General features: G+C 43.8%; 1 long non-coding RNA gene across 1 annotated transcript; it reads left to right on the forward strand.

Annotated features, from left to right (window-relative positions):
* Positions 1-14: 14 nt before the first annotated feature.
* On the forward strand, positions 15-5,963 carry LOC107373764 (uncharacterized). Its single transcript, XR_008559735.2, has 4 exons — positions 15-2,253; positions 5,414-5,521; positions 5,618-5,797; positions 5,872-5,963. It is a non-coding gene; the product is annotated as an uncharacterized lncRNA (long non-coding RNA).
* Positions 5,964-7,856: the final 1,893 nt, after the last annotated feature.

Consider the following 7,856-nt stretch of genomic DNA (forward strand, 5'->3'; position numbering starts at 1 on the left):
AAAGGAAAGAGATGAAAAACGAAGAGAGAAAGTTTCCTCAACAGCCAGCCGTCGCTCGCAGTCGCAGAGCAACATCTTTGGCTAATCGGTGATGCGTTTCAGACTTCATCAATCAAGAGCTCCGCTGCGTCCTCCTCCTCTTCTTCCTCCTTCCTATAGACGACACACCATGCCGGTGTTGTGCCATAAATCGACTCGCTGCCAAAAAATGATTAGCCACTGAAGAAAGGAAGGGGAAAAAATCAAATCGCTGGAGAATTGTTTATTTACATTTATACAATGTTTACATTCAATACAGGGCGCCATTTTACATTGTTTATTTATTTTTTAGTATCAAGGCTGTAACATAAAGAAAGCCAGTTCTTACCACAAACCATCTTTCAATCGCAAATATTGCAAAAATGATTAATATATCCTCATTGTGAACGTTTAAAACAAATAGCAACACTTAAAACAACTTCCGAACTGGAAAAAACTAAGCTAATCATTTTTTGGCAGTGAGTCGATTTATTGCACAACACCGGCATATCAGCGTAAGATTACCGCAATGGTATGTACATAGCGTTGCGCGAATATTGCGGCATTCGTTCCGCCTCGCTTGGTAGCATTATTGCCGCATAGCCCCTCGCCTCTGACGGCTAAACGCGTGTCAGCCCCATGCGGGGTGGGGGGCAGCGACCCCTTTATATCCCCTCTTGGCTGGAGAGGTGCCTGATGGCAGTATATTCCAGCTTCAGCTTTGCTACTAAAAATGCCAAAATCCTGCCCAGGGTTCCGCGGCTAATCCCGTTTAGAAAACGCGATGGTGTAAAACAGCTCCGGTGTGAACTCCAGCGTCCATCCGCACCACAATGCTCGGGGTCCTGAGATGCTGCAGCCCGCTGCGCGGCCTTCCTGCCTCTGGAGGACCCGTGGATGAAGGAGAAGAAAAGCATCCAGACGAGCCAGACCAGTCACTCCTCCACTTCTCCCCTCAAGGCAAGACATGATGATTCATAATCTCCATGTTTGTTTTTAAGGCTGCCGCGTGTCTGATTCCTTCTCTCGCAGCTGTATCCTCCTCCCTCAAGCTGCGGTTTAACATCGGCTCTGACTTGCTAACAGCGTTAAGGTTTGACCGTAATAGAGGATGATAGATGGTTCTGAAGCGCGCCAGCAGCTGGTCCGTTCATCACCCTCTGTCCCGTCCTGTCCACACAGTCCCGTCATATCCAACCGGAGGCCCATAAATCCAGTAATCCCAGCAGTCCGGGCTGGCGCCTCGCCACTACGCGTTTCACACACACACACACACACACTCGCCGCAACACATTTCACTCACACTCTCTCTCTCTCTCTCTCTCACACACACACACACACACACACACACACACACACACACACACACACACACACACACACACACACACACACACTCGCCGCTACACATTTCACTCACACTCTCTCTCTCACACACACACACACACACACACACACACACACACACACACACACACACACACACACACACACACACACACACACACACACACACACACACACACACACACACACACACACCACTCCCCATTTATTTTATTCCATCACACAATTTTAATGTATTTAATTTGTTCCAGCCAGGTTCTCCCAAGAGGAGAGTGCTGCTGCACGCGGAGGAGCATCCAGCAGGCTGAGGACTGCCTGCAGCACCCAGCTTCTGGAGCTGGAGAGGGAGTTTCACTTCAACAAATATCTGAGCAGACCCAAGGCGGGTGAAGATCAAGATCTGACCGAGAAGAAGGTTGAAGCGTGGTTTCAGGACGGGCAGATGAAACACATGGCAGACCCACTGAAAGGAGGACAGGGGGAAATATGCAGCGTGTGTGGAGGAGGACGCGCCGGAGACGGAGGGAGGCGGCGCGCCGCGGGAGGGCCGCTGCTGCTGCACGGGGAAAGGGACCCCCACCTAAACACCCTCTCCGCACAGCAAAACGTACACAGTACCAAGAATCGGAAAAGTTTGAGATGCGTTGAGAAAAGTCTGAAACGTCTTAAACACGCAGCGTGCACGTGCGCCACAACGGCCCGGACACTGCCCCAGATGGGCGCCTTGCAGGATTTCTTACCGGGTTTGTCAGGTTCAGCTCACGGTCTCTGCCGTCAGTAACGTTCGTCCTTTCCCCGGAAACGCTCAGAACAGACCGGAATAATCTCAGCTACTGAAATCTTTGGGCTAATCTCAGAATATTTGATGTCATCTGCGCGACACACAAGGTGAGTTAAAGCTAAAACTCATTTCACTCAGATGATCACACTTCTGCCCATAAAGATCTGAATGAAATGCAACGTTATCTTGAATAGAAACTGTACAGTTTGGTCTGATTGTTCGATTATTTTAGCTGCAAAAAGTTCTTCTCAAATACTAAAAAACATACAGAGACTTATCCAGGGTAACACTGCAGCTGCTTAAACAGACAAACCGAGATTATGAAAAGAGGAGGAAATAGAAAAAAACATACAGAAAAGCTATTGAAAATGACCCACAGGAGGCCCAGGGCAAAAGCTGTGACTTCTCTCTGTCTTCTCGTTACATTTATAGCTTATTAAACTCACAGCACCGCGGGCGCTTGTTCACAGGCTGAGCCGTAATGGTGTCGCTCCTCCGCTGTGTTCAAACATCGCGAGAAAGCTGCACAATCAACACAGGTTTGGTAAAACACACAACTTGTATTCATTTATTGTCTGTTAGAATAAAATAAATTGAAACAGGTGAGGAGTTGCGCATCTATACGTTTGATCGCTTGTTTAGTTTAATTTAAAATCCACAATTTGATCGCTGACATTTTCATTGCTGCTACTTTTATTCTTACAATAAACTAGAAGCAGTTTAACAGTTTAGGGAAATGCCGCTCCTAGGCTCAGCTCTCAGGCCTTTTGCAGTTAATAATTCTAACAGGACTGCAGCACAAAGCTGCTAAAACACTTAAATCAGGGAATGAATTCATGCTCCTGTTCTGAAGAAGGATAGTAATTGTGCATGAGCTTAATCGAAAACTGGACAGGAGCAGTAAAAGAAACCCATGAAAACCACACGGTCAGTACATGTGCAGGAAGAAGCTTCTTTATTTCTACCCAAACTATTTCCAGCATGTTGTTTCAGCCAACAGCTGATGGTTTTTGTTACTGGGACCATTTCTGAATAACGCTCGCTGTTATTTGGATAACAATTAACACATTTGATTACAGATTGATGCAAAAGTTAAGGAAAATCTCTCTCTCTCTCTCTCTCTCTCTCACTCACTCACTCACTCACTCACTCACTCACTCACTCACTCACTCTCACACACACACACACACACACACACACACACACACACACACACACACACACACACACACACACACACACACACACACACACACACACACACACACACACAAAGGGCAGAGGTCACACTGACTTTCCTCTCCTCAGGAGGGGTGAGTGTTTGCATGAACACATGGCTCATGAGGAATTTTGAGCAGGAAGTGACATCAGGAACTGTTTACAGAATCAATCTTTTCCTGTGATGATTTTGCTTGAGCTTGTTGGCTGGTATCAGGTGGAGGGAGTTGAGGGGTTTAGGGGAAAATAAATGAAACCTGTAATTAGCCTGCAGCATATTTGCTGTTCTCTGTTGTGTCATGAACGTTTAATAAAAAATAATCAGACTCTAAAATATTGCTTCATTATTTTGTTGTTGACTTATAGTTTAAAAGCCCAACAAGTTCATATAGATTTTCAATCCTGAATTATTTGCACACATTTAAAAGAATGAAATCAGTCAATACCTCATTTTAATGTTTTGTTCTAACATTTCCAAATAAGATTCACAAAAATTGCCCGATACTGGAAGGTATCCAGAATAGTGCCTCTTTGTAGAACCAGAAGTCAAGAAGTTGATTCTTATTATTGGCTTAAAACCAAAAGATTTACATGCATCCCTGCAGGCTGTGCAGCACGCATCACGGCTCTCATCAGTCAGGTCTAGCCTCCTCTGCAGTGACTGATGTGTTTCTGCCGAGTCTGTTTGTTTACAACAGCGAAAACAACACCTGCAGCTACAGTCAAGCCCGAACTCACACGGCTCTGACCTTTGGCAGACTCCCTCAGGATCCCAGCAGCACATGATAACTTCTCAGACTCATGGTGCAATTATAAATAATATTTTTTAATTGAAAACATTTCTGTGAACAAAATTGGCATAATTTAATCAGTTGTGTTCAAAGTAGAGCCTAAACTTGTAAAGTGACTAACGAATCTTTGTATTTTCATAAAGAACTGGCAAAAAATACAATTTTTACAATTTTATATGTATTCTTGTCAAAAATAGTTCTAAATATTACAATGTTTTTATGTATTGATTACGACTTGTTATAACAAATGAATGTGTTATTTTCACACAGTGTTTATGTAGATATTACATAAACAGATTGTTTAATATTTTTCAATTATTTACTGTGATTACAACCAAAAATATGTGTTTTTTAGTTTACAGTACTGTTCTGTTGTGTATTTAGACTGTTTTATGTACATTTCTGGGTCATTTTAAACTTTTTCTTAAATGCCCCAGCTGGCACAGGTTTCACTCAACAAAAGGAGAACATTTTTATTTTTGTTTGTGCAATTCTACCACAAAGCTTGTTTTTTGTACCTGACAAAAAAGCCCCACATTATTTTAGTTTAAAGGGACATTCTTGACCGTTTTGAGACGCGTTTATGTGTGAAAATGATAACTTCTACTTGCTGATGTCATCCTGAACAGAAAAGAAGTAACATAAAACAGCTTAAAAGCCTAAATCTTTTATCTTAGACTCAATTGGTTTTACTCAAAGAATACATAGCTCCACCCACTCCTGCCATCATACACTGGACCTTGTGGTGACTTATGGCATAGAGTGTGAGGAAATAACGATCTTTCTACATAATCCAGTCCTCTCGGGACCACTTTCTGGTAACCTTTGAGTTTTTTATAACTGAGTTCTCGAGACATGAAAGTAAATTTCACTATAGTCGGTCTCTATCTGACAACGCATTTGCATCTTTTAAATCAACTGTTCCATCTTTACTGTCCTCAGAATCTCAGAGGAACGTAGCAGAGGGCAATATTTTCAGTTCTAGCCCCTCACAAATTGATGCCTTAGTTCATCATGTTAATTCCTCTTTACGTGTGGCATTAGATGATGTTGCCCCTTTAAAAAAGAAGGTAATTAGGGACAGGAAGTTGGCTCCCTGGTTTAATTCTCATTTACGAGCTTTAAAACAAAACTCTAGGAAATTGGAGAGAACATGGCGCTCTACGTACCATGAGGAGGCCTACCTATCCTGGAAAAATAGTCTGTCAGGATCTGGGGTGAGTCTGCACATTCCTCTAATCACCTTAAGTCATTGCAGGTGGGCGGCTCCGGAGAGCGGCCAGCTGCGATGATTTCCCTCATCAACTTCATGTGTTTATAAGGAGCTGGAGATCACTTCACCTCGCCAGAAGATTACTTACCTTGGGTAGCGCTTGCCACTATAGAAAACTACAGCTTAGTCTAGCCTTATATTTGTCCGTCGTCGTCGTTTTTTTGATGACCTCTGCCTTCCCTTCATCAGGAATTCTCACCACGAACCTTTCCTGCAATAACCTGGTTTTTCATCTCCAAGCCTGATCTCCCTCCTCACCTGGACCGACCCGCTCTCCCACCGCTCACCTCCCTTGGATTTTGGATTCACGCTGACGTTGCTCACCCCAGTCCTGGCTACCCTCCCAAGCTCTGGATTTCAGTCCCCACAGTAAGATCCACTACAAACTGAGTCCTGCAATTCTATTCCCCACTGCCCAACACTGACAGTGTTTGTCTCAACAGACCCAGCCCCGGAGCTGTGCTCAACATCACCGCCACGTCTGGCGGCGCACCTTTTTTCTCCTTAAAATAAAACATTTATTTTTTCCTACCTACGTCTCCTAGTGTGAATTCTGCATGTCTTGGGTCAGGAAACTTCCCTCAGTCATGACATAGTCTTGTGCTTTATAAAAATAAGCTTAGACAAACTAGAACTGCTTCTTTCTCAGCGTTAATTGAGGAGAATAAGAATAATCCTAAATTTCTTTTCAGTACAGTTGCTAAACTTACAAAGAATCATAGATCTGAGCAATCTATTCTCTTAGCCCTCAGCAGCAATGACTTCATGGGATTTTTTACAAGTAAAATTTATTCTATTAGAAACAAAATCTTTAGCATTCTCCCTAATGCGATTTCTTCTTCCTCAGTAAGTGAGGCAGCATCAGAGGTGACTGTAGAACCTCATCTGTGCTTGAACCGTTTTGATCCAGTTGAGCTTTCAGAGTTATCAAAAATATTAGCTTCATCTAAACCTTCCACTTGCATTTTGGATCCAATCCCAACCAAATTATTTAAAGATGCATTTCCTTTGGTTACTGCCCCCCATTCTAGATATAATCAATCTATCCTTAGTAAATGGATATGTACCACAGGATTTTAAGGTTGCTGTAATCAAACCTTCACTTAAGAAGCCTTCTCTGGATCCAGATGACCCAATGAATTATAGACCAATATCTAACCTTCCATTTTTATCCAAAGTCCTGGAGAAAATAGTGGCCATCCAAGTATGCCAGCATTTAAACACTAATGCTCTGTTTGAGGAATTTCAGTCTGGTTTTAGAGAGTATCACAGCACTGAAACTGCGTTACCCCCAAATTCCACTACCTCCGCTCCGCTCCGCCCCCGCCCTCCGCAGCCGCTCGCTTCCGAACTCAGTTTTTACTGGTACCCGCTCTACAACGGCTCCGCTCCGGTGCGGAGACCTGAGGGGGGCAAACAAGCATGCGCGGGATTTTCGAGATCTTGCGATACAGTCCTCGCAATAAACGCGGAAGTTAGATCCAAACACCCGTTGTGCGGGAGAAGCATCGAAATGAGCTGTTTAATCTGCCCATCATTGTGTTGAGAGATCTGCAGTGTTTGGATCAACAAAGTGTGACTACTTTGATAGTGGCAACTGTATTTATGGCTTATTTTTGTGCTTTTAAACTTCAGCCGCCATTGATAGTTGTTAAAAGTTGTTAAACCTGTGCATTTGAAACAAAAAACGCCTTTTGTTTAGCGATTTATTGTGAAAAACGGAAGATGTGCTTGCTCCTTTTCCTGTTGGGCCGTTGTGATTTCTGTCCATTTACTGCGGAGGTGCTCCGGCGTCCGGCAAAAATAGGATCGATTCTATTTTTGCCGGACGCCGGAACAGAGGGCGCCGCACGGCGCCGCACTGCCGGAGCACGGCCGCAGTAGCGGAATTGCTCTGATTGACTAGAACGGGACCGATTTTGCTCCGGCGTTCGTGTCGGAGCGGAGCGCAGCGGAGCGGAGGTAGTGGAATTTGGGGGTTAGTGAGAGTTACAAATGATATTCTCATGGCCTCAGATAAGAATCTTGTGTCTGTTCTAGTCTTGTTAGATCTCAGTGCTGCCTTTGACACAGTTGATCACAATGTTCTTTTAGAAAGACTTGAACATGTTGTAGGGATCAAAGGAACAGCGCTAGGCTGGTTTAAATCCTACCTGTCTGACAGATTTAATTTTGTAAACGTACATGACAAATCGTTTTCATACTCCAGGGTTACTTGTGGAGTACCACAGGGTTCAGTGCTTGGAACAATTCTTTTTACTATGTATATGCTCCCAATTGGTAAAATCATTAGACAGCATGGGATAAACTTCCACTGTTATGCTGACGATACTCAGTTATATTTCTCCCCAGGGAGCCAACTTCCTGTCCCTAACCCTGATGAACCTAAACGGTTGGGTAGATTACAGGCTTGTCTTGAGGACATAAA

This window comes from Nothobranchius furzeri, chromosome 17, assembly GCF_043380555.1.
Source record: "Nothobranchius furzeri strain GRZ-AD chromosome 17, NfurGRZ-RIMD1, whole genome shotgun sequence".
Taxonomy (NCBI): Eukaryota; Metazoa; Chordata; class Actinopteri; order Cyprinodontiformes; family Nothobranchiidae; genus Nothobranchius; species Nothobranchius furzeri.